Source organism: Carassius gibelio, chromosome B7, assembly GCF_023724105.1.
Source record: "Carassius gibelio isolate Cgi1373 ecotype wild population from Czech Republic chromosome B7, carGib1.2-hapl.c, whole genome shotgun sequence".
In the NCBI taxonomy this organism is placed as follows: Eukaryota; Metazoa; Chordata; class Actinopteri; order Cypriniformes; family Cyprinidae; genus Carassius; species Carassius gibelio.
This window is the reverse complement of record NC_068402.1, coordinates 40,276,044-40,303,543: the sequence shown is the minus strand read 5'-3', so window position 1 is coordinate 40,303,543 and position 27,500 is coordinate 40,276,044. Positions and strand designations below refer to the sequence as shown.

The 27,500-nt window shown below is 42.3% G+C and overlaps 3 protein-coding genes across 39 annotated transcripts in view; 2 read left to right on the top strand and 1 right to left on the bottom strand.

The window, feature by feature from the left end:
• Positions 1 to 27,500, top strand: part of LOC127962387 (histone H2B) — a 966,021-nt gene that overhangs the window by 412,908 nt on the left and 525,613 nt on the right. The window lies entirely within an intron of this gene.
• LOC127962369 (histone H3-like) overlaps positions 1 to 27,500 on the top strand; it is a 931,300-nt gene that overhangs the window by 379,635 nt on the left and 524,165 nt on the right. The gene's annotated exons all lie outside the window — the stretch shown is intronic.
• The window catches only part of LOC127962334 (receptor-type tyrosine-protein phosphatase delta-like), a 398,656-nt gene that overhangs the window by 148,690 nt on the left and 222,466 nt on the right, over positions 1 to 27,500 (bottom strand). For 33 of the 36 annotated variants that reach the window (XM_052561877.1, XM_052561880.1, XM_052561892.1 and 30 more), the window contains exon 7: positions 26,277 to 26,314. The exons of 1 other annotated variant lie outside the window; for it this stretch is intronic. The gene's annotated coding sequence lies outside the window, so the exon portion shown is untranslated. Of the gene's footprint in view, positions 1 to 8,076; positions 8,324 to 26,276; positions 26,315 to 27,500 lie in introns of those variants that run through there. 2 more of the 36 variants (XM_052561879.1, XM_052561897.1) reach the window with 2 other exon arrangements.

Sequence of the window (27,500 nt, the reverse complement as noted above, 5' to 3'; positions counted from 1 at the left end):
GCCATTTATTGGACTATGAGAAGTTAAATATATCACTTCTATATGAATTGTATCTCAACCCAGACTGCGTTTACTCATCTGATTGTTTGATGACATTTAATTCTGAGAAATATAATGACATTTTTCTCACTTTGAGAGGTTAGATATACAGGAGCTCATGGGATATAAAATTTGAGTAAGAGCACATTTACCTCTCTTCCTCTGAGGAGGTTGAAGCGGTCAGCAGGAGCTGCTGGGTGGAGCAATCCCAACCTATCTTGTTCCATCTCCTCATTCTGGGGGTGTCACTTCTCGAACACTGCAGAGTCTAGAGTCAGAGTGGCGCTCCCAGGCTGAAGGCTTTGAGCGGTTCTGAACCTGCATCCTGCCAAGTGTGCTACATTGGGTCCTGTCCTGAGCAGGCTCTGGTCAATTGAGTCTTCCTAGCAGACGACGTGGCTCTGAGGGACATCATTTTTATAAGGAGACTTCAGCTTTGAGAGTCCTGATGCTGTGGCTCAGGACCTCAGGGGGCAGGCCCCTACGGGGAAGAGTGGTGTACACTGCATTAAACGGTGCCTGTCTCTCATCAGTGCCCTCAGGACATCAATCTGCCAATACTGCCCATGTTCTGGGGCCCAGCAGTCTCCGGCGAGTGCTTCTCTCAGTTACTGCCCGGAAACGTAGCGGTGCTTAGAGGCTTGTGACATCCATGGTTTTCTCTTTAGCAGCTAGTTAAGCTCTCCCCTGCTGGTCCGCCACTTCAGGGCACCGAGCCAGCAGCTCTGATTACACCAGAGGTCAGTCTCGAGAGACTGGTTCCCTTAGTAGACTATTTAGCAGTGTGAAAACTACTAGCAAACATGGTTCAGTGGGTCCTGCACACTGTAGTGAGAGGCCACAGAATCCAGTTCGGTTCTCCTCTTCCTCAATTCAAAGGGGTTTTTTTCCACCCTGGTGGGCCCCAAGCAGGCTCTGGTAATGGAACAGAAATAGACACCCTCTGAGGATGGAGACCATAGAGTTGGTCCCTCCTCGCATAGTGGTGTCCGGGTCATACAGCCAGTACTTCACCATTTCAAGGAAGGATAAAGAGTTCCTTCGTCCTATTTTAAATCCGCATCTTTTGAACCACTCAGTCAAGGGACTGAAGTTCAGCACATTCGCACTAAAAGCAGAGAATCAAGTCTGAGGACTGGTGTCACAATCGATCTAAAAAGATGCATACTCCATCCTTCCCCATCATAGGAAGTTCCTGAAGTTGGCTTTTGGGGCCAAACGCCTACTAATACCGGTTTTTCCTTTGGCCTTGCATTCTCACCCCACACTTTCATGATTTAACCATATGGTGCTATGATTTGTTGATATTAGCTCAATCAGTCTGGATGGCTCATCAAAAGACCTGGGGTTAAGACTTAATTCTAAGAAAGGTGTGCTTTCTCCATGGTGTAGGATTCGACCACGGTTCAGGCACAGATGTCTCCTGATTGAATCGATCCTCACCGCAGTCACGAGATATAATTCTACACTGCTGGCTCCGATGGCAGCTGCGTCCAACATGATACCTCTTGGCCTGCTGTACATGAGACCCCTACAGTGGTGGCTCAAGACCAAGGACTTCTCACCGAGGGGAAACTCGCTTTGCAAGCTCAAGGTCATGCGGATGTCCTACATGCCTTAGACATGTGGAGGAGATCTTGGATCTTGTCTCAGGGCCCAGTGCTTGGAGCTCCTTGTCGCCGCGTAATGCTAGTGACTGATGCGTCCCTCACTGGCTGGGGTGAAGTGATTAGTGGCCACCCTGCCCATGGTCTGTGGAGTGGCCGCTATCTGACATAGCATATCAACTGCCTGAAGATGCTTGCCATGCTTCGAGCACTGCTTTACTTTCTCCTAGACCTACGCACCGACAACACAGCGGTGGTCTCTTATATCAACTACCAAGGGGTCTGTGCTCACGCAGATTGTACAAACTAACATACCAGATCTTTGTGTGGTCCCAGGGCAAACTCCTCTTGCTGAGAGCAGTTCACATTCCTGGGCATCTCAATATGGGAGCAGACATCCTGTTGAGGCAGGGGCCGAGGCCCGGGGGAATGGAAGCTTCACTGAGGTGGTGAAGCAGATATGGAGAATATTTAGTCATGTGGATCTGTTTGCGACTTATTGCACTGTCCCCTTTGGTTTTCTCTGACTCATCTGGCTCCACAGAGGCGGGATGCCATGGTGCAGACTTGGCCGAGGCTTTGTCTGAACACTTTTCCCCCGATCACTCTGCTCCCAGGAGTTCTGCTGAGACTACACCGGGATGGGGTCCGTCTTCTATTAGTAGCCCCTTTCTGGGCGGGCCGAGTATGTTTCTCGGATCTGATTTCTCTCCTTGACAGCGCTCCATGGGAGATTACTGTCAGGAGGGGTCTCCTCTCACAGATGAAGGACACAATATTCCATCCCCACCCGGAGCTATGGAAGTTATGGGAGTGGCCACTGAGGGGGCACATCTCGTAGATTCTGGTATCTCAACCGAGGTTGCTGAGATCATCCTCCAGAACTCCCTCCATGAGGAAACTGTACACCTTGAGATGGAAACCTTTCACCTCCTGGTGCGAAGACTGCCAGTTCAACCCAGTTATTTACCCAGCTGGGACAGTTCTGGAGTTCATGCAGGCCCTTCTCTCTGTAGGGTTGACCCACTTCACCCTGAGGGTCTACGTGGTGGCCATTACAGTCTACGGCGGCCCTTTTGAAGGCCATTCAGTGGGCAGACACAGTGTGGTTACATGTTTCCTCTGCGGTGCACTGAGGCTGCGGTCTCCGGCTAGAAGAAGCTTATGCAAAGTGGTTGATCAGGATTAGGGGTGCTCCGATCACGATCGGCCGATCGTTATGCGCATCTCGTCATTTTCATCCACTTCATTTTCAGCGTTTTTTGGCGCATCTTCTCAGTTAACAACGGCTCTGTGTAGTAACCGCTGCTCTATGTGAAATTACGCACCTGATGGAATTAACCGCTGATTAGAGAACCAGCTTTAATGACGAGATGCGCATTAACGATCGGTCCGATCGTGATCAGAGCACCCCTAATCAGGATGTTATCCTAAAACGTTGAGTCCTCTGATCTCCCCTCACCATTGAGAGCCAAGGCTCCCTCGAACTGAAGTACGATAGCCTCCAAGGCCTTCTTGTGAGGTGTGTCTATAAAGGACATCTGCAATGCAGCTGGACAGTCCACGCCCCTCACATTCATCAGATTTTATGGTTTAGATCTGCGAGCCACTCACGGCTCTTATTTCTCTTGCCTTAGCTGTGCTCCGGTGTGGGCATTCTCGTTCCCGTAGCGTTTTCGGACACAGCTCGAGTTCCTGAAGGGGAACGTCCAAGGTTACGTATGTAACCATGGTGCCCCGAAGGGAACGAGATGCTGTGTCTCAAAGCCATACTTCCAGCATCTCTTCCAGACTTCGCTTCGTTCCTAGAAGCTGATGCTCATTCCACCTAACATGCTTTTATAGCTTACTAGTCACTACGTCACCCACCTATGATGTCACATCCATTCATGAGACTGATTTCACATATCATTCAGAGCTGGTCACACTAAAGGGTGATCCCATAGCCTTTTTTTTTTTGGATGCAATGACTTGATCCCTACGGGGAACCATGGTTACATACGTATCCTGGGATGTTTTTGCACAAACTTTCAGGATTTGTTAGTTGAGATGTGATGAAATTATTCATTGCTTTTAAAAGAACATTTCTAAAAGAAGTCTCTTCTGCTCAGCAGGACAGCATTTATTTGATCAAAAGTACAGTACAATTGTGTAATATTATAACCATTTTAAACAGCTGTTTTCTATGTGAATCTATTTTAAAGTGTCATTTATTTCTGTGATGTGCAGCTGTATTTTCAAGTGAAGTGAAGTGACATTCAGCCAAGTATGGTGACCCATACTCAGAATTTGTGCTCTGCATTTAACCCATCCGAAATGCACACACACACACACACACACACTGTGAGCACACGCCCGGAGCAGTGGGCAGCCATTTATGCTGCGGCGCCCGGGGAGCAGTTGGGGGTTCGATGCCTTGCTCAAGGGCACCTAAGTCGTGGTATTGAAGGTGGAGAGAGAACTGTACATGCACTCCCCCCACCCACAATTCCGTCCGGCCCGGTACTAGAACTCACAACCCTTTGATTGGGAGTCCTACCCTCTAACCATTAGGCCACGACTTCAGCATCATTACTCCAGCCTTCAGTGTTACATGATTTTCAGAAATCATTCTAATATGATTTACTGCTCAGAAAACATGTTCTTATTTATCTCTAATGATTTCTTACTATTTTAGATAGATTTTTTAATACCTTTACTGACACTTTTTTTAATGCATTCTTGCTGAATACAAGTGTTGCTTTTCATCTTACTGACCCCAATTTTTTTTTAGCAGTAAATTATTTTATGTAGTAGAAGTGTGTAAGTATTTTAGGAAAGTATATAGTCATTGTAACATAACACTATTAGTGATAACAGCTGCTCTCATCTGTCTAACACCGTCCGATCCACACACACACAAATCGATGGAGGAAGACCATCTGTCCATCCTGACCTGCTTAGGACCAATGGGGGAGGAGTTGAAAAACAAAACACACACCACACTCAGTGTAGCAGAGAAACTGATTCTGATCAACAAACCTGTCCAGACACATTTACTCAAGAATTTCAGCTGAAGAACTACATTACCCACAATCCTCAAGACAAATCCACCAATCAGAGAATATGCTGAGAAGTGAGCTCAGCAGCCCCACCCACTTCATGAATGACATAACTGAATTAAAAATAAAATTAAAAAGAAACAACACAGACTACTTACAAAGTTTGTTTATATACAATACGTTAAATATATGTCATGCCAAAGATTTGTAATAATTTGTAATAATAATAATTAAATTTTATTCCAAATATTGAGCCTTAAAGTAATGGTTTGCAATGTAGTTGAGTAAAATCCTTCTCCTTCTTATTTTTTTAAATAATTGTAATATATATATATATATATATATATATATATATATATATATATATATATACACACACACACACACACACACACACACACACACACACACACACACACACACACACACACACAATATAGTTTTGTTTTGTTTTTTTTCAACATGGTGAAGTGCTGGTACCAATATTTGTGGTTGATTTCATCATTCACAGTGCTTAATGGGACTGTAGTTCATAAAAAAAAAAGAAGAAAATAATGAAAGAAAAGAGAAAGTCCACAATCCTGTCCTTTCATCTTTTGATCTCAGTGGAGAGACCGAACGTGAAAGTGAGTGTCACTGTTGTGTTCTTTCACCGGCGAACGCGAGCGGCTAGATCCTCATCGTCCCTCTTTCTCTCCTCCGTCACACTGTGTCTCTTTCAATGATCTTTTCCCAATAAACAGGATTAATAGGAGCCTTAATAAGCCTCCATACACTCCTCTCTCCTCATGCGGTTTCACTGAGGAGGATCATGGCCGATATCAGTAGTAATCATGGGATCGTAAGTGAAAGAAACACCTCATTTTTATACGAACAGAAGAACATCAGTGTATGGATATAATGGCTTTGTTATGTGTACAACTTTAGAGAGGTGAAACCACACAACAGCTCTCATCCATCAACAAACCACGGAGAAAAACTAATTATGAATAAAATTATAATTAAAACAAACAATGAACAGAAGAAAACAGCTGTTTGTATGAGCGTATTAAAGTCTGAAATATGAGTAAAATGCAGTGCATGTGTTTCTCTCATTTAAGAACTGTGTGTGGGGGGTGGGGGGCAGTATATTCTATTCTATTCTATTCTATTCTATTCTATTCTATTCTATTATATTATATTATATGTCGGTCTATCCTTTAGAAATGCCACTGAGAAAACCATTGCATGAAGGAGTTACTGTAAATGTAATTATAACTGTTAGAAACACATTTAAATGTAATAAAAAGAGAATATAAATGTCAACACAATTGTAAAGAAAATAAAACATAAAAAATCAGCTCACAAATGTAATGCAAGTCAGATGATTCATAAATGTTAATTTGAATGTGTAAATCTGTTCATTATACAATGGATAATAAATGCTCTTTTCAACTACAATTCATTTGAATCCTTCAAAACTTCATTTAAAATAAACCTGCAGTCAGTTTCTTGTAACATTTGTATTTTTTATTATTTATTCATTAGATTTACAGCCAAAAGCTCTATTTCTGTCTCATATTTGGTAGCAAGGTCAGTAAAAGCGTAACGTGTTGTGTTTGCCGGTGTGACGGAGCAGAAAGGCCTGCTGTGTGAGGACGGGGTTGAGCTCTGAAGAGCTGGACGCTGGACGTGTGCCGGTTAAAGGTGCGAGGGACTGGATCCTGAAGACGTTTTGGCAGATCGCTTCGTTCCAGGCCGATCGTTCCCAGAAGCTGGAGCACTCCGCTGGTTTTCTCAAACAAGTCGGCGCCCCATAATTGCAGGCTGCATTTTTTTTCATAGATTTCTTTCTCTTGCGCTCTCTCATGTGGATTTTTTTGAAACCTTGGCATTCCAGTAGATCTAGTCATGAACTTCTGGAAGCATTCCTCTTCACCCCCTCCGTTCTTTCACCGCCGTCTGTTTTTCCATCATGTCAGGAATGTCACCGAGGGACTCCAGCCATCGCTCCGGCCGGGGGACTGAACTCGCTCCTGCGGCAGAGAAATGACCGGAGCGAGAGACGGCGGACCGGACAACCAAAGCCCTCTTCAGCTCCAGATTGTCCTTATCATTTCCAACAGCTAATGTTTCCTCCTTTCATATCCACGATCGGCACACACACACACACACACCCCCAGCTGCTGGGGGCTCGCCCGGGTCGTGTTTCAACCAAATATGCGAAGCAGGGGCGTCGTATCTGTTTTGAGCCTCAGTTCAGTGCAAACTCTGCTCCAAACAGCAAATTATTTTGTCTTGAGTCACAAAGGTAGCTGCAGTGGGATTGGAAATCGAAGGCGTTTCCACAGCGTTAATTGTGGGATGTTGGACTGCAGTGGCAAGAACTGATTGCTTGGGCATGTGTGTATGAAACACACACACACTCACACACACACATAACCAACATAGATATCTGAAGCCAATAGACTGTAAGTGCTGATCGACTGCAGAACACACACACACACACACACATGAGCGGGGGGCACTTTGAGCTCATTTTCATCACCTCACTGACTCGCCCCTTTATCGGCCGCTTTAACCCTTTTACAGTCGCTCCTGATGATATTAACTCTCAATTCATTTCCTCCGGCTCCTGTGGGGACTTCAGGGGCCCCTAGCGGACAGACACGAGCAAACAGACGGAGAGAAAGAGAGAGAGAGAGAGAGAGAGAGAGAGAGAGAGAGAGAGAGACAGAGAGAGAGACAGAGAGAGAGGTAGAGAGAGAGACAGAGAGGGGGAGAGAGAGAGAGAGAGACACAGAGAGAGAGAGAGAGGGAGAGAGACAGAGAGAGAGTGAGAGGGAGAGGTAGAGAGACGGGCGATCATGTCAAACCTTATCTCAGAGTTCAGAGGTTTGTGGTTTTTTGGTCAGAATGTCCATCTAAAGTTCATCTCATACACGTTTGAGTCAAAACCAAAACAGATGTAGAAACAGAGGGAAGACTGAACTGTTTTTGTCTGATTGATGCTTCGTTCTACATGAACACAATAAAAGACACTACCGAGGAAAAGCCTCAGCGATGAAGAGCACCTCGACCTGACAGAGTCAAAGCGCTCGAACCCTCACGCCGAGAGATTTGTGTAATCTGACATGATGAGGGTTTAATCCAGCAGTGACATGAGGCTTTAGAAAACTAGAGATCCGCCAAAAAAGAGCCTCATATAGAGAGAGAGTCTCGTAGTATTAGAGTGCACCGAAAGAGCCCAAACCACCAGACTCTGTACTTCAATGTGAAACAAACACCTCTCTCACACACACTTGTGCACTGTTATACACACACACACACACACACACACACACACTTCTGGGGTGGTTCGTCATGTTGCAGAAGCCCAGAATGAGTTGAGAGCGCGTGCAGCGTCTTACCTGCTCCTCATCTTCATCCTCATCATCCTCATCGCGGTGTAGTGTGAGTTCAGCTGAACAGAGTTTATTCACATCCAGCGATAATCCAAGCGCAGAGCGCGAGCGTGCGTCTCTCTCTCTCTGTCTCGCGGCGCGGAGTTAAACGCGCGTCTATGGTGTCCTGAGTGACGCGCGGCAGAGCGAGCGGATCATCGCGTGGAGAAGAGCAGAGCGCGTGCCGAACGGAAGGCGCGTGCGGCGAGACTGCGCGCTCTAGCTCGAGCAGCACAGGAGAGGCACGGAGCGCGGAGTGACGTCACCGCGGCGCGGCGCAAACACTCGGCGATAATCACCGGAGAATTATTCGAGCGCTTTCAGTTTTAATAAGTGCGCTTGTGCGTGATCGATTCACGCAACGAAACTCTTTTTTTCCCGCCCTCAAGCACAGACGTCAGCTGTTTTTAAGAGTTTTGAACATTTAAACAGTTTTGCGTGTGTGTGTGTGTGTGTGTGTATTTTTTCTTTTATTATTATTTTGTTATTCATTTACAGGAGTGTCTTATGCTCACCAAGGCTGAATTTATAACAATGCAGGGAAAACAACATATTTTGAAATATTATTATAAAGTAAAATAACGTCTTTCTATTTTAATATGCATTAAAATCTCATTTATTCCTGTGACGCAGCACTGTATTTTCAGCATCATTACTACAGTCTGTCACATGATCTTCAGAAATCATTCTAATATATATTATAATTATTACTAAAATTATCAATGTTGGCAACAGTCGTGCAGCTTCATATATATATATATATATATATATATATATATATATATATATATACATACACATAACATTTATTATGATTATTATTATTATTATTATTATTATTCATATTATTATTGTTGTTGTTATTATTATTATTATTATTATTTATTTTTCATTTTTTCAGGATTGTTTGATGAATACAAATTTAAAAAGAAAGGCATGATTTAAAATATAAATATTTTCTAACAATTACACTATAGTTCAAAAGTTTGGGGTCAGTACAATTTTATTCTTTCTTTTTTTTTTTTTATAAATTAAAACTTTTATTTGTCAGGTATGTGTTAAATTATTAAGAAGTGATAGCAAAGATTTAGATTGTTAGATTGTTAATTTTTCCTTCATCAAATAATCCTGAAAAAGGTATCACAGTTTCCAAAAAAAAAAAAAAAAAATATTTGTCAGCACAACTGTTTATAATTCTAATAACAAATCATCATATTATTGTGATTTCTGAAGATCATGTGACACTGGAGACTGGAGGAATGATGCTGAAAATACAGCTGCACAGAATTACAGAATTAAATTATATTTTAAATTATATTAAAATAGAAAACCATTAATTTTGTTTATTGTAATAACATTTTGCTCTTGTGTATACTAACTTTTATATGATATGTCATATTTAAATAAATATATAAATAAATAAAATGTTATTATTTTAAAATAATACTTTTATTTATGTATTCATTCATTCATTCACTCATTCATTCATTCATTCATTATTTCATTAATTTATTCATTTATGAATTATTAATTCAATATGTTTAGATTGTCTTCAAGCTAAAATAAGAAAAAAAAATATACATCCATAATATTTGTAAAGGCTTATTTTACGTTTCGTGACATGTGAATCCATTAAAGCGTAACACTGATTGTGACTGGAAGCACTGGAGTGGTCTGTTGTTGCTATGGTTACCTCCTCAGGTGAACACCGTGTCTTTTGTGGGCCATAAAAGCGGGTCAGAGCCTCTCGAACCCGAAACTCAAGCTGCTTACGAGAAGATGCTGCCATTCATAAAACTATAAAACTCACGATAAATCATTCATCAGTGTACAGATCATGTTTACTGTACTTCAACAACAACCAAACACACACAGACTGTCATTAACTAATGAAGCTCTTAATGAACGGACTCAAAGAGCTCCACACGACCATCCTCATCCTCATCCTCATCCTCATCCTCATCCTCATCCTCACCCTCTTCATCCAGTTATCAATCTGAATTAGAAACAGCTGGCCGACTGGAACAGCACAGAGGTAAATGCAACACACAGTCAGTGAAGAGACAAAAGTGTAGGAGCGTATGTGTGAGTGAGTCTGGAGTCAGTTCCAGCGCTGGCCTGTTGGGCGCAGCAGAGTTAACGTGTGGATTTACAGAGCAAGCCTCTATATGTTCTGAGAGATGACAAGTGCTAGTCCTGACCCAGTTTAAACACGTCAACAAAGATCCTATCTCAGAAAAATACTGCTATCAAATCACACACTGGAGAGTTGGACAGGAGCTGTGTGTGTGTGTGTGTGTGTGTGTGTGTTTCCAATGCATCATTAAACAGACTGAAGGACTTCTCATTCCAGCAGCTGAAGCTCTGCCCCGCAGGCACCGGCACACAGCGAAGGTGTTCTGCTAAAACTCGTCCAAAGACAATCTGTGCAGCCCACCGCTTCGGGACACGGCCAAACAACAGACTGTGTGTGGAGCAGCTCGGTGGGAAGATCCTGCCAGACTCAGGTTAAACCCAAGCACACGTCCAGCTAGAAGACATGGCTGACCGCTGCTGGACTACAACTACTTACTGAGATTCAAAGCCTTTATTGCCATGTGCACAGGGAGAAGTTTCCCTCTACAACTAAAATATTCCTGTGCTGTCCACAAAATGTTACTAGCTGTTACAGATTAATTATACATAATAATATTAATTAACTTCATGTCCTTACTATATGCTTCGGCTTAGAGATACTTGCATGTAACTATGCATAACTGATTGACTCTGGTGCTGTTTTTCACATAACTGAAGATGTTTAGAAATCGTAGCTTGTCATCAGTGTGAGTCAGGTGAAGTCTTCAGTTATCCGTGAATTTCAGAGATTCACAGGCTGCAAAAGCTATACCATTCTCAATGTTGTTGGTGTGCAATGGGAAAGTAATGTAGCTAATTCCTGCTGGCTGTGAGTAATAAGCAATGTAATAATTAGTAACTAGTAATGAGTAATCTATTACAAGTTTTGAGTTATAAGCACAAGTCCCAACCTGAAGCAAGACGTTCACTGGAATCTGATGTTCAACCAATTCATTTAGTTGAAGCCCCATAAAGACAAGTAGTACTGACAGAAAATACACTGTCTGTCATGATTCAGTCTCCTGATAACATTAGACTGTGATGGCGACAAGTCTGGATGATGTTGTTTGCCTTCTGTAAGGCTGTAAGATTGTATCTGAATTAGCAGTTTAAGTGTTTAATTTACTGATGCAATATCGTGGGAAATAGCTTCTCCGAATCTCCGGATCCAGATGGACGAGTCGCTGAGAAACACTAACACAGCGTGTACCTCGGCGGACACAAATGCTAATATTTGTGATTTCCTTGAGTCCTATTTCCCCGAGGAGGCCCAGAGTGACCAGTGTCCAGAGATCACATGCACCCTCTTATTTCAACATGATCCCGATCCCACCTCAACCAGCAAACGCTTCAGTTTGACGACGGAGACTCTCTAAAACACTTCAGGCTACAGTTTCATTTTAAACTGCATAAGTGTAGCTATGGTCATGTCTGACGTCTACACTACTTCAGTGTTTTAGACCCTGTAAAACAGAGACTGTTGAAAACGCTGCAGAACGCTGTTTAGACTGAAATCTCTAGGGAAAACTGACCAAGCCGGAGACTTGTGAAAACGATGGCGTGGCGGCACACATTCTCTCTCAGTGTTGTACCCACTGATGTGTAAAGCTACTCTGAAAACGGTCCTCGTCTACACTGGTGCAGTAGTGTAAGCAGGGTCTTGGAGGGTCGAGTCGTGTCTTTAGGTGTCTGGCGACGGTCTTTACAGCACATCAGCCTGGGTCTGAGAGCGATGTCTCTGCCGTCCTCTCTTCTGACTGTAACAGACTGCAGGACGCGGCTGGATTTACAGTGGGAATCTGGGAGTATCCGGGGTCTGGCTCGACTCATACAGCAGGGCCCTGTGTCTGATGAATGAGAGCGGAGGAACGAACTCTGTCGTTCAGGGGCTCTCGGAGGTCAATACAGGAGCCGTCTGTTGAGCTGATGGATGCAGGTGAGGCGTCAGTACCAACACTTGGCTTCGAGTCCAAGGAGAGAAGCTCCGGAGTGGCACGGTTTGATTTTATTTACTGCAATGTTTACCGAAGGTTGAGGAGTGTGCTGTTCAATCAACGGCCGAGCGGCAGGATTTCAGTGGATTTGAATCTGTGGGAATGCATTAAATCCTGAAGGGAATAAGACAGATAGCTGTGTATTGGTGCACCAACACAAAAAATGTTCATTGGTACAACGCAGTGGCACTGGGTCAGCTTGGACACACAGCTGTATTTCTGGATCCCTAGAACGACCTCAAGGTTGACGTGTGTCCGTGAAGTATTGGCCCCTCCGGGAGACTAATAGCTCCAGTAATGAAGCGTCGTTTGACTGCGTGATTCATTCAAACACCCAAATCTTTATCACTGTGTTTGTAAAGGCAGGCCATCCTGCAGTAGAGCGCGGTCTTGATCTGGAACGTATTCACAAACTCTTCCACCAAATCTCAAGCCGAGCAGCTCAGATGAAACAGGTATCATGATCCAGACACTGTGGCACCAAGACGAGTCTCTGATTAAACCCAGAGTTGATTACTCACCATCAGCGCTGAGGAACCTGTCACATTACTGTGTTGCTCTCAAAAAAAGTAATTAATTAGTCTTGTTTTCTGAGGCAGGAATCAATACTATCATTGCTCATAGCTCCAATCGTGCGTCTTGTTGAGGAGAGGTGCACTATTAACTTTACTCTTCGAGTGATTCACCTGCTGCAAGAGAAAACAGCACTCAAAGGGTTTCGAACAGGAAGATTTCTTTTTATGTTTTTAAAGAAGCCTCTACTTCTTGCCAAGCCTGATCTTTCTGTTCATCATATAATCCTGGGGGAAATACTCAACTGTTTTAGCTTTTGATGATGATAATAATAATAAGAAGAAGAAGAAGAAGAAGAAGAAATGTTTCTTGAGCAGTAAATCATCATATTATTCTGATTTCTGAAGATCATGTGACACTGAAGACTGGAGGAATGATGCTGAAAATACAGCGGAGCATCACAGAAATACATTACACTTTAACACAGATTCACACAGAAAACAGATGTTATACACTAGAATAATATGTCTCAATATTACTGTATTTTTGATCAAATAGATGCAGCCTTGGTGAGCCGAAGAGACTTCTTAAAGCTTTGACTGGTAGTGTTTATTGAAGGAAGAACCCAAGTTATCTAGAGACCAGATCACAGCACTCTTTATATCACAAGTGTTTACGCAGAAGACAGCGTGTTCTTTGATTAGCTCCTGAACGCTGATTCCTGTCTCTTCAGCGCAGTGTTTCTAGCGGATCACAGCGTGTCACATGTGTTCACGGAGGGACATTACTCTCTCGCAGTGTGTGATTCAGAAACGCCTCCCATCCCAGAGAATCTGAGCCGAGACCAGACGCTTGACGTTACAGATCTTCATGTCAAATCATGACTTCAGACAGAATCAGATGGCAGGCATTAGAGTCAGATGGATCCCAGGATGAGGTCGTGTTGGTGACGCTGACGCTTGACTCGTTGCTCCATTCGGGGAAAAGCCTTCGGCGACAAGCCAGAGGCACCGCCATCGGATTATTTAAGAAACTAACACTTAAACGGACAGACATCTCACGTTTAATACTGCTCCATCATGTCACATGTTCTTTCCCATGATGCAGTGTGCTGTTTTACACGACACGCTGCATTCAACAGTCAAGACACGTGACATGACAATCAGACATGAAGCTGTACTGCAGCAGAACGAGGAACAGACAACAATAAACTGTTTACAATGTGTCTTCATCTATCAGCACTTCATGTGTACTTTCATCTGATAGTTTTATTAACTGATTCATTCAGTTTGCTTCACTTTCTGACGTAAATTACAGTGACCAAAATATTGTGCTTTTATAACCATTAACTAATATTTTCTACACTTTTTGTGTCAAATATTCTCATCAAAATGTATACTTTTTTTATATATTGTCTTGCTGACAGTTTAGTTCTGTAGCGTAAAAGCTGATGATAATTATGAAAATCTGGAAATTGCGGTTAATCATAATAGACTAGCTCATCATGAGAGACTGATTCATCAGTTATTACAAGATCACACACACACACGCACACACACACACACACACACACACACTGATGAGACTAAAATCAGGTTCATCTAGTATTGAAAGTATGTGTAAAAACATTCTTTTAAAATTCTAGCATAATTCATATTAAAAGAGTGGGTCACCCATGATTTGTGTGAAAATAATTACATATTACATAATTTTCAAAGCCTATATAAGTAGAAAAATGCAGGATAGATTTATTGTGACGACCATTTAACAGAAAGGAGCAATTCTAAATCTTTTAGAGTCATTTAAGTAAAGAAAGCAATCACACAAATGTGGCCAAAGTTGAAGAAATGGTTATTTAGCTTTTTGTGGTTCCAGATTAAAATGTTATGCAACAGATATTCGACAATTCTGCAAAATCTGATTGTCTTCATATAAACTCTGTCACTGATGGATTCAGAAAATAATTGCTGTTTTTTATTGTATGTTCACGATAAATCTTGACAGTGGCTTCTGTTCGATTATCAGTTTAAAATAATGGACACGGCTTCTGAGATTAATCAAATGAACCAGAATGCAAACCATTGTGCAGAGTTTATCTAAAAGTGGAAAGAGAATATTAACACAGAACAGCTAAGAAATAAATGCCCTCTGACAGACTAATGCTAATTAGCTCTTTCTAAAGCTAATGCTAATACAGCAACATTGACTACATATTAGAGTGATGCTAAACATGACGAACGAGAAATAAATAAATAATAAAATAATAAAAAGGTGTGCTTCACTGCTTCTCAACTAGTTTTGCTTCTGGGCCCAGATTCTGAACCAGAACTGTTCATCACACAAGAGCAACACATCTCCATAAATTAATGATTCAATTAATAAACAAGCCTTGTTGGAAGCATACCAATTAATAAAACTAAGTTATATTCTTTTTCTTGTGTACTTTTGATCACATCTGCCTAATTTGATTAGGCCTACAGGAAACAACAATTTGCAGCGAAACTTAATTATCTTAAAAGTAAAATTCATTGATGTGAATTTTGTTGACTACCCTCAAACAGGTTTAAAAACAGCAAAGGAGAACTGGTTTGGAAAGCTTTCCATGAGTTTGAAGTAAAAGGCTTTCAGTTCTGGCAGATTTTACCATATTAGTGTAACTCGCTCTCTCCAGCTGTCGATGCGATTGATTGACAGTTTCCATGGTGACAGCTGCAGTTGTCGAGGAGACAGATCACCGTGCGTAACGAGAGACAGTCGCTGCTCAGCCCAGCTATGACAGCTTCCAGAGTCGCTCTGACACCGGACCACAGAAAGATGGAGAAATGCATTCTAATGCTGCAGAAGTGCTGGAGAGACTCACTGGGAGCCACTGACTTCCACACACTCTTAAAGGGGCTTTATGATTTCAAGTTTCCCCTTCTCTTTGGAGAGTTACACGCTCGTGGTGCATAAAGAAGATCTGTAAAGTTGCAAAGACTAAAGTCTCAAATCCAAAGAGATATTCTTTATCAAAGTTAAGAGTCATCCACTCCCTCCTAAAACACCTCGTTCTAGCACGCCCCCACATCACGAAGAGGGAAGATTGGCATAATGCCTCCAATATTCATGCAAAGAAAGTATCCGTAACTTTCATTCTCGCTGTTACGGCCGCCATGTTGTGGAGATGCTGTTTATTTCATTGTGAAAGCAAAACTATTTAGTTTGGTCTTCCAAAAGAGGACACAACTAGAAATCAGTGGTTAAGTTGTATTTTCAACAGTTCAACCCAAATATTCAGATCTGTGCAGCACATTTAATGAAGGAGTCTCTCCTATGAGAGTAGCCTACAATGCCGGTGTCTGTTTCTATAAAGTGAGACATTTCCAACTTTACGAGGACAGTCTGACACTTCTGACTCACAGTCTGTAAGTACGTTTACCTATTTAAAGACTGTGCCAATGATGTTTCAAACGTGAGTTTTGAGCAGTGTAGAGTAGTGCTTCTTGTTTGTTATTTCTCAGATCACAAATACAGACATGGTTTTATGTTTACGCAGCATGATACGCAACATAACACATAGTGTAAAAAGACAGTATAAGTCATTATAATCAGTAATTATGTCTCCGCTGGATGCAACAAATGACTCATTGAAATGGGTTTTATTGGTTTTTGGGAGACAGCATCACAGTATGATGAGGGGCATAACATTTCCATCACACTTTTTAGGTATTCAGCCAATCACAACACACTGGATAGCTGGCCAATCAGAGCACACCTTGGTTTTCAGAACGATGAGCTTTGTAAAAATAGACGCATTTCAGAAAGGCGGGGCATAGAGGAGCATCAATAATGTACAGTATGTGGTAAATAGTGTGTGTTTTTACACCAAATACACAAAATAATGTCCTTTTGAGCAACGTCATATGACCCCTTTAAAAATAAAGGTACTAAAAAGGTTCTTCACAATGATCCCATGGGAATAGAAGAACCATTGAGTCAAAGGTTATGAGTTGGGACAAGAATAATGAGGGTGGGTTAAAAGATTGATTATAAGATTTTTTTTTTTTTTTTTTTTTAATTTAATGTGTTTGTTTAATGGTTGTTGTGTAATAAGGATATGTTGTATGTGGTGGGATAATTCATATGATGGAATTGTGTATGGTTATATAAGGGGTTGGAAAATAACAAGCTTTTTGCTTCATCCCGCTCCTTTTCGAACACATGTAATTTTATTTTTGATATTGCGTTTATGTGGTAACACAATTGCTGTATGTTCATATTTTACTTTATTTTTATTTTTATTATTTTATTGGTTGTTGTTCGAAAAAAAAAAAAATAAAGAGTAAGAATAAAGAGTAAAGGTTATTTAACCCCTTACCAGTCACCTCCCATTTTTGGCATGGAGACAGAAATTACATACAGAATAAAAAAGTTTCTGCTCATGATTCTTGCTGACTAGATACATAATCAACATTTGTTCACAAAGCTGACACTTCAAAGTTTACTGTTCAGGAATCAGAATCACTCAGACTGTTATGATAATAGAGATATATAAGCTCAAACATAAAAACAAAAATAAAAATATTTAAAACTATTTTTTAAATGTATAAAAAACAGTTGATGTAGAATATGAGTTTAGAAACATAGTGTAGCTAAAGCTTTTGGTATGTCAAGGTTTACCATGCCACAAAGCTCCAATCTCGCTTCAATCTTAGTAGAGGGAGAGCTGTCGGATGACGATTTGTCTGCGCTACCGTCCTCTGGGACGGTGACAAAGCCTGAGTCGGATCCCGAAGTGGCAGCTATGATTTCTCGGGCCACCGAGAGGGTAGAGCTCGAGTGGAATCCCCCACCGCGTCCCGAACCCACGCGGGCTGGATGATTGGTTTCTCGGGGGTGGTGTGTGCTGTTTCTCAGCGCCCCACCCCAGTGCCTTTCTTTCCGGAAGTGCATGTATTCAGGAATCCCGTCGGTGGAGCGAGAGCATCAACAAAGGCCCTACTCACGCACCCTCTGCCAACCCGTGGAACCAGGTGAGCCCTGCACCCCACACTCGCACCACACTCCGGCAGGCTCACAAGCCGCCCGAGTTGGGTCCCTGTGTTCCACCTCACTGCCCCACTGTGGGAGGACTGGCATATCATTCGAAGGACTGGCATATCAGTACAAGGTCCCTCCCTTCGGGCTGTCCCGGTCTCCCCGTGTCTTCACGAAAGCCACGAAGGCAGCTCTCGTTCCTCTTAGAGAGCAGGGTGTTCGCATTCTCAACTACGTGGCAGAGGATCTCTTTTCTCGGTATATAGTTGGATTCGGTCGAACAGACAGCACGCCTCACAGAGGAACGTGCGCGGTCGGTGCTAGCCTGCTTGAATACGTTCAAAAGCAGGACAGTGGTCCCACTGAAACTCTTTAAGAGGCTCCAGGGGCATATGGGGGCCGTGGCGGCACTTACAACACTCGGCCTATTACATATGAGACCACTCCAGCACTGGCTTTATGGCCGAGTCCCGAGGTGGGTGTGGAAGCGCGGCACTCACCAGGTCTAAGTTACACCGGCCTGTCACCAAACCCTAACTCCGTGGTCAGATCTTGCATATCTCTGGGCAGGGGTGCCCCTAGAGCAGATCTCCAGGCATGCTATGGTTTACACGGATGCCTCCACCACCGTCTGGGGGGCCACGTACAATGGGCATGCAGTCTCAGGGGTTTGGACGGGCCCGCAGCTGCAGTGGAACATCAATTGCCTAGAGTTGTTAGCAGGGCACCTTGCCTTGAACGGTCTCAAAGGTCTCTTACGAGGCAAGCATGTGCTGGTCCGAATGGACAACACTGCGACTGTTGCGTACATCAACCGACAAGGTGGTCTGTGCTCTCGTCGCATCTCGCAACTCGCCCGCCACCTCCTCCTTTGGAGTCAGAAGGTTCTGAGGTCACTTTGTGCCGTTCACATTCCAGGACTGCTCAGTTGTACAGCCGACGAGCTGTCTCAAGCAATGCTCTTGGGAGAATGGCAACTCCATCCCCTGATGGTCTCTTGGGAGAATGGCAACTCCATCCCCTGATGGTCCAGCTGATTTGGGGGCGGTTCAGAGCCGCTCAGGTAGAACTGTTTGCTGCTCCAGAGACCTCTCACTGCCAGTTGTTCTACTCCCTGCCCGAGGGAACTCTCGGCATGGACGTACTGGCACACAACTGGCCGCGGGACCTACGCAAGTATGCGTTTCCCCCAGTGAGCCTTCTCGCACAGACACTGTGCAAAGTCTGGGAGGACGAGGAGCAAGTCTTGCTAGTAGCACCATATTGGCCCACGCAGACCTGGTTCCCCGAACTTGTGCTCCTTGGGACAGCCCCTCCTTGGCCAATTCCTCTGATGAAGGATCTATTGACTCAGAGATGGGGCACCTTTGGAAACTCCATGTCTGGTCCCTGGATGGGACGCGGTGGTTCTAGGTGACCTACCCCAAGAGGTAGCAAACACCATCACTTCGGCAAGAGCACTGTCTAAGAGACACGCTTACGCCTTGAAGTGGAACCTGTTCTTCCAGTGGTGTTCTTCTCGCCGAGAGGACCCCCGAAGATGCCTGACTGCGGTCGTGCTGTCCTTTCTACAGCAAGGGCTGGAGCGAAGGCTGTCTCCCTCCACCCTCAAAGTCCAGGTTGCTGTTACTGCTGTGTACCATGACCCCGTGAATGGGAAGTCTTTGGGTAAGCATGACCTCATCATCAGGTTCCTTAGAGGGGCCAGGAGGTTACCTAATAGTGGCGCAGGCAGCTCGCACAGGGCACTGGAAGGGGCAGCACCCATGGCGCTTTGACATGGATCCCATATTCGTCGGTCACTGTCTTGGCGTCGAGAGTGACCGACTGAAAGGGAACATCTCGGTTACGTATGGTAACCCTCATTCCCTGAAGGAGGGAACGGAGATGCCACGTCCCATCGCCATGGTTGCTGTACCGCCGCTGAGCTGCCGGGTCCCCGGCCTGGCTCCTCAGCAAAAAACTGGAATGCATTGCACCTGCTGCCTTCTTATACTCACGCAGTGATCAGCGGCAGCTGGATGCAATAAGTGCATGCCAATGTGCATTGGCTCATTTAGTTAAATGTATTAAAAAAAATTGTTGATGTAGGATATGAGTTTAGAAACACAGTGTAGCTAAAGCTAAAAGCCTATCAATGCTTCATTTGAAATTTCATAATCGAATCTGTAAAATTGAATTTTATGAAATATGTCATGGCCATGTCATGTGTGTTTTTAGAGAAGGCTAATCAGATTGATTTATGGCACTTGTCACCTCCTCACTCCTAAACTCACTCCTAAACAATCCTTCTCGTGTTTGGACTGGCAAAACTGCCCCATTCGTGATTCTGTTGTTTTTACTAAACAAGTCTTATTACTAGCCTTACTATAAAAATACAACAAAATATTTTCTTACGACCTTACGTGAATTATTGTCAAAAAGCATTTTGAAGAAGAACCGCACCTGTTAGTAACTGCATTAACTCACTTTAAACCCCATCAAGTGTTTGTCATAACTTTCTTTTGCAGAATTATCTGTTTCTTACCTTTTTTATTATCTGAAGTAGGGCTTCACAATTAATTGAAATGGAATCGAAATACTGATTCAACAGAAGCTGTGATTTTCATGCCTATCTTTCAGAGAAGCACGGTTCTGTGATCAGCAGTAAATCTCCATCAGAAGGCATGGGGGGGGGGGTGTCTGAAAATATGACCTGAAGAAGAAACCCAGGAAATCGCTGCAGCTGAATAAAGAGAAGATTTAACTGCTTTAATTGATTCAATGTTACTAATAAACAAACGACTATGACAATACATGGTTTATCGTATTTTTTCTTTTATATGGCTTTTTTGCGTAAAGGCTTGTTCACACGGCAGGATAATTAGGCCGATTTTAGCCCCGATTCACCCCTTCCGACAATCTTAGGATGCTCCGATTATCGTAAAATAATCTGATCAAATATTCCTGCCGTGTGTGGTGTATTAAGACTGCTCTCCTCTGCTCGGAAGAATGTCGGGACCGCTCCGATCTCAAATCGGGGATATCCAACATGTTGGATTTATTTGGCACGATTTCTTCTCGTGTGTGGTGTCCCCCGAGGACAAAAAATCACGCAGCCTGTGGACTGTGGCGTGTAGCCAATCAGAAAGCGAGGTGACGAGGCGGTGAGGAAGTACTGAGAAACAAAATCAAAACAGCCAGCGTATATAATATAACAAATACAAATAAAGTCGATGGGCATAACTACATCCACAACTGCAGTCCACCAGAGTACATGGAAACGAATATATGAACGTTTATTTCAACGGTTATTAATCTGTGTAGTACGTAACAACATTTCTATGAGATAAAACAACAACTTATCTCCATATTATGATATAGCAAGTATAGTTCACGCTTGCGTTGTCTCCACCTCTTTGACCATCGCCTTTTCTTGTTTTTCTTATGCTTTTTTTTCTGCTAAAACAAAGCACAAACTATGGCCACTGCATCCTCTTCGTCCGCCATGATTGTTTACTCTAAAGTCACGTTTGATCTCGAGGGATTTTGCGAGATTTCCCGTCTGACCTGGGAATGCTCGGGAGTCAAATCGGTTCGTGTGTGATGTGTTGATATTGCCGTGTGGCTGCACACCACACACGGAACGACCAAAACTGTTAGACCCGTGATTTTTTATCGCTGTGTGTGGGGTCTCTCAGGTTTGGAAAATCGGCCGACAATTTTAAAATCGTCCCGTGTGAACCAGGCCTAACTTGCCAGTGAACTGCGGCTCTTTGTAGTAAATGCTGCTCCATCTGAAAGCAGGTGATGATGATTTACTGCTGATTACAGAACTGGCTTTACTAACATAATGTCCATGACAATCACATTAAATGTGCAGCCCTAATCTGAAGAACCTAATAATACAAAAAAAAAAAATATAATAATAAAAAAAAAAAAATTATAATAAATATAAGTCAATGGCTACAAGCCACCGTTTGGCCAGCAGCTTCTTCAGAAAATAAAGAAACCCATCCAGGTTTGGAAATGATGACCATGTTAATGTCAGTCATGATGCTGGTGATGAAGGTGAACGTGTCTGATCACGCTGCAGTGTTTCAGGGATCCCGTGGTAATGAATCGAGGGCTCAGACTCCCACAGTTCTCTCTGTCCAGCGCTCTTTCTCTCTGACTGATCACATATATTGTGTCTCTTCCCTCTATTTTACAGCTCAGAGCCGCAACGTCAATCTGTCGCTTCTCTCTCACCGAAAGAAAGAGATTTTTTATTTTTTTAAAATATAAATCAGCCTCCAGACTTTCATCAGTTTCCCAGTGTTTGATGCGCTGGACGTCTCAGACGACCCTCTCTCCTTTCACAAAGACTCCAGTGAGCCGCCTAGCTAGACAGCACTGACACACATCACAGACCATCACGCTAAACACTCAGTCCTCTGCCCACAGTGCACTGCAGCAAACTCACGGTGGAAAATATGACAGAGAAATCTTGACTATAAATACCATAAAAGTCATTGAAATCATTCTCATTAAAAATGGACTGTTTAAGCCATGTTTATGTATGCTGTGTGTCTCTGAATATTATAGCAAACTAGTAAAAAACAAAAAAAACAAAACTAAGACTTATGGGATGGGGCATCACTGCGGAATTTGGGCAGTAAAACAACAACGACAGTTATGATTATTATCATCATTATTATAAAATAAATTATTTATTTGTTTGTTTGTTTGATTAATTTAAGTGACTTCTAAAATGAAAATGGCTTTTATATTGTTTCTATATTGCATTTCTTAATAACATCTTGGATGTTTAAACATCTGAGAAAATAAACAGCATTTTATTCTGGAAACCACTTCATACAGACACTAACCCCAGCTGCCTTCAGGACGTCACACTGCTAACTGCAAATAAATAAACACTTCACCATTATATTAGTTAATTTATGATATGAGCTGTATTTCTCAAGTATAGTTCTCTATGGGCCTGTTTAGAGCTGGTCACTTCATGGGTTTTCTCTGATTGGATGGCTATATGATTTGTCAAAACATTTCCATTTACACTTGGCCACATCAATGTGTCTTTGCAAAATGGATATAAATAAGGTCTTCACTTCCATGCTATATGCAAATTTAAAGGAGTTTGCCTCAACGAAAGCAACAGATGAGCACTGCATTTAATTCATTATCAACTCATTTCAAGATCAAATACATTCTGATATGGTTTGAGCAATCAAATGAAATCCGGGCATTTACACCTGCTCTTTTCACAATCAGAGAAAACACATGAAGTATCTAACTCACCTGTGCTGTGTGTCTTAGTGTGTTTGAGTCAGTTTGATGACTTCATGAGTGAATACAGTGTGCAACAAAAGCAGAACACACACACACACACACACACACACACACACACACACACACACACAGGTTGGTTCTGTTAATTGCACTGAGAGTTATAGGCTGTATTGATGAGGTCTAATCACGGCTGTCAATGATATTTATGAGCTCGGCGTCACAAACGTGCTGGTCAGATTAAAGCCTCATTAATAAAGTCTTGCAGCAGGTATTAAACAGCTCATCTCACTCCAGCAGGAAGAACGCTTACACCACATTATAATTCAGTAATACGACAACAACCCCACCACCAGCTTGTGAGTGTGTGTGTGTGTGTGTGTGTGTGTGTGTGTGTGTGTGAACTCTGGCTGGGTGAATCCCAGTAATTAAAACATAAATTGGGCCTATTGAGGGGGAAGCTGAACTCACAGCCCGAACAACCCCCTGATTTCTGCTCCGCAAACACACGCTTTCAGATCAAAAACCAAACAATCTGATCTGAATCATAGTGACATGAATGCAGAGCTTTATCAGAGAGACACAGAAACACACACATGAAGCCTATTTCACAGCCTGCGGGGTCAAAGGTCAGAGGGTCCAAGGTCAATGCTGTAACTACACAAACATCCCTCTCGCCGAAGTAAGGCGTGTGTTTGAGAAAGCGATTACAGACATTCAGAGGTCATGAGTCAGATTCCTCACCAGCTTGTGATGCTGTGTTCGTGTGTGTGACTGGAATATGAAGAGTACTGTAGTCTCATATGGAGTACAACACATGGCATAGAGTGTGTGTGGTGTCTAACATGAGCTGACGGAGCAGAGAGATCTACTAATGATGCCTGGAGGTCATAACACTCTCTCTCTTTCTCTTTATTCACTAGATTAATCAGGACGTCTCATACACAGGTATAAATAAACCTAACCATGACTAAATCTAACTTGAACCTAACTATAACTAAATCTACCCAAACCTATCTTAAACCAATCCCACGAGTTAATGGAGCATGTGTAGATAAACGTGTGACATCAGTAATGAACAGCCAATCACACGCCTTGATACTGTGACTCACTTCTTGTGATAGAGTCAAAGATCAAACAATATGAAGAATTTAAACAGATTTACAAGATGAAACAATCTATCAATCAAAGAGGAAAACTTAAAGAAAACATCTTGCCATATAAGTGCAAGTAAAAGCTGTAACGTTAGTTTATAGAGTTAATAATATTTATAGGTATAAAACATTTTAAAATATAAGCTCATATGTAGACTTGTTTAAAGCTTCTGATTCTAAAACATTTATATTGCATTTTATTCATATTTGTATATTAATTTAAAATAAAAGCTTAATAATTACTATTAAACTAAGCTAGCTTGTGTAATGTATTAAGGGTATAATAATCATAACAATCATATAAAATAATTATAAAGAAGAATTATCTATAAAATCAGACAATTTTATCTTTAACAATGTTTTGCTAAGTAGCGTCCTTTAATTTGGATTAAGAGAAACGGGGGGAGTGGCTTTATTGTATCAGAGATGTGTCACTTAGCTTGAAGCTGATTGAGCAAATGTCAGTTTGAGTTCTCTAAACCAGAACATAACCCACCCCAGAGCAGGGGTCTTACAGGATTAGTTTTGAGTTGATAAAACCAAAACTCTCCAATGCGGCTTTGTTGGTACCATGATGCTGTTCATCCAACTTTCTTTGTAAACTCAGGTTTTGATCCTGAGTTTGTGGAGCGCGTGCACATGAACGTGTGACATCACTGGCGAACAGCCAATCACAAGCCTTCCAACAGAAAGCAAGTTTGATTTACTTCTGGCGAGAGACCCAGCGAGATTCAAAACTAAAAGTTAAAGGTTTTGCCAAAGGTTAAGAGATTGAAGAATATGACAAATTTAAATTTCATATGAAAAATGGAGGACAAATAAAATAAATGATCTTGCTCTATCTGTGTAGTTTATACATATGAAAATATAGAGAGACTAAACTGAATCTTACCGGGCTAGCCAGCTAAACCGGCTTCATGGTACAGCTGCTGATTTATTTCTCAATGTGAACAGCTTGGTAAATGTCTTATGATGTTTAACAGGTTAAGTTAACCCCAGGAAATGGGAGACAATTTTAGAAATTGACCGATAATTGGTTTTATCAATATTTACATGAATGACTCATTTATATTAAGTACAACATAAAATTCAAGTGTTTTTTTTTTTGTTTTTGTTTTTGTTTATATTTATTTATTAGCATTTAACTACTATATATACACCATATATTGAAATATGGGGTGCATATTTGCTAGTCCACATAATGCCTGATTTACCAGTGGACTTATTAAAGTTTTTTTTTTTTTTTTGACTAAACAGCTGATGTCAGGAAACATCTAGAAGTAACCATTACTGTCACTAACACTAGTTCAATAAGTACTTCATCATCACTGACGGGTTTTCACTGCAAAACAATAATGGACATTTTCCACAAATATCGCTTATAGTTTTGAGAAGTGCTGCAGAAAAAAATAAATAAAATAAAATTACATGAAACTATTTCTATTATGTAGTTCAGTTAGTGTTTAGCTGCTCTGGCAAATAAAGCAAGCTTTGGGAATCACACATAAAAAGAAACCTGGCAGATGTTTCCTGCAACTCTGATTTGTTTTTCTGTGCTTTTCATTTTTCTTCACAGGCAAAATCATTGTGAGAGAAGCTTGTGATACAATCCAAACACACACACACACACACACACACACACACACTCACACACACACGCTGTCTGCCAGCCATGTGAAGAATGAGCTGATGTCTGAGCGAGTTTCTCTGCACTGATGGATCCTGCTGTAGGTGGATAAAACACTTCAGTTTGCCTTTGTTTGTTTCCTCAGAGTTTGTATTAATGACGTGCCAGCGACTCTGTCGAGATGCTCCCAGCATGCTTTGCTCGTGCTAACAGAGCTGATTGGATCGGGGCGGGCATTCATCACTGTCAGTCACAGCTCAGCGGCGGTTCTGATTGGATGCTCAAGATTTAGAGAGAACAAAGGCTCAGCACAATGATTTCACAATCAGCAAACTAGACAGTGTGTGTGTGTGTGTGTGTGTGTGTGTGTGTGTGAGACGGTTCTGCTGCTGAGGCACTACACCTGCCCTCCGTCAGCAGGTCGGCCGCCGCCGAACACGCTTACACATGCACACACACACAGAAGCCACGGTACGTTACCTCTGAAAGCCCTGGTGAAGATCCGGAGGACTCAGGAGCTGAAAAACAAAAGCAGTTCAGTTTAAAACCACACAAACACACACGAAAGCGCCTCGCTCGTCCCATCAGTCTAATCTCAGGAATCAGTCAGCGGAGGGAAACACACCGCTGTAAAGTTCATCACACCATCAGCGGCGGCTCAGTGTGGGAAGCATTCGTTTGGAGAGTAATTGAACCGAAAGGTCAGAGATTATTGGACAGCTGACAATCGAGGAAAACCGCTGATTCATTTTAAGTGAATTTCTCTGACACTGTGAGCGATCAGCGATGCTCTCGACGGCCACGACATGAGTTTGAGTGACAGTAAAGACTGGAAATACTTCTGTTGTTTTGTGTTCTTCTCTTTCAAGACATCATAAAAAATTAGTATTAGTGCAAAAATACTGACAACATATGAACAAATAACATTAAATCGATACGACACAGGCGCAAAATAGCTTAAGACATGCTTTCTTTTGGGCGTTAAATAATAACACAAACACCAGTAATTTGACAAGAGCAGATGTTAGTGATTCATGATTCAGTTTAATACTCTCCTGCCATACATTCTGTGTCTGAAAGGGAAACTCCTACAAATGCATATTCAATAAGGTCAGGCGCAAGAATAACAGTGACTACGTTTACATGCTGTTAAAATTCGGGTTATGGTCGGGTTAAGGTCACTATTTGGGTTTCTGAAACATTCGGGATAACCCGTTTACATGCGTGAGCAGAGAGAGTTACTCCTGTATACATGGAATGTGTAATCAGTCGCCAATATCCCGATGTAAACGGCGACGCACGGTTAGCGTCTGGACGTAAGACGCAATATGCGTCATTTCCGATTCTTCTTCCTGTATCCAAAGATTCAAAAGACCAAGATTCCTTGCGAATAGAACATGCACAGAACACACATTTTGATGGGGATATGCCGAAAGAAAACAAGACCAAATATTCGGGTTAGAAAAGGGGTACCCCAGGTTTTTAAAAACCGGGATATGAGCATATCCGGGTTTTTGCCGGTGTTTACATGGCCGTGCGCGACCGGGTTATTGCTAATATCCCGGTTTTGAACGGGTTATTGGCTGCATGTAAACGTAGTCTGTGTCCATGCCTTTTCAGCAATAATTCTTCACTGCTCATCTTCAGTCAATCCTGACAGCACTATTGAGTACTGATGGAGTTTTACAGCTCCTGATTGGCTGA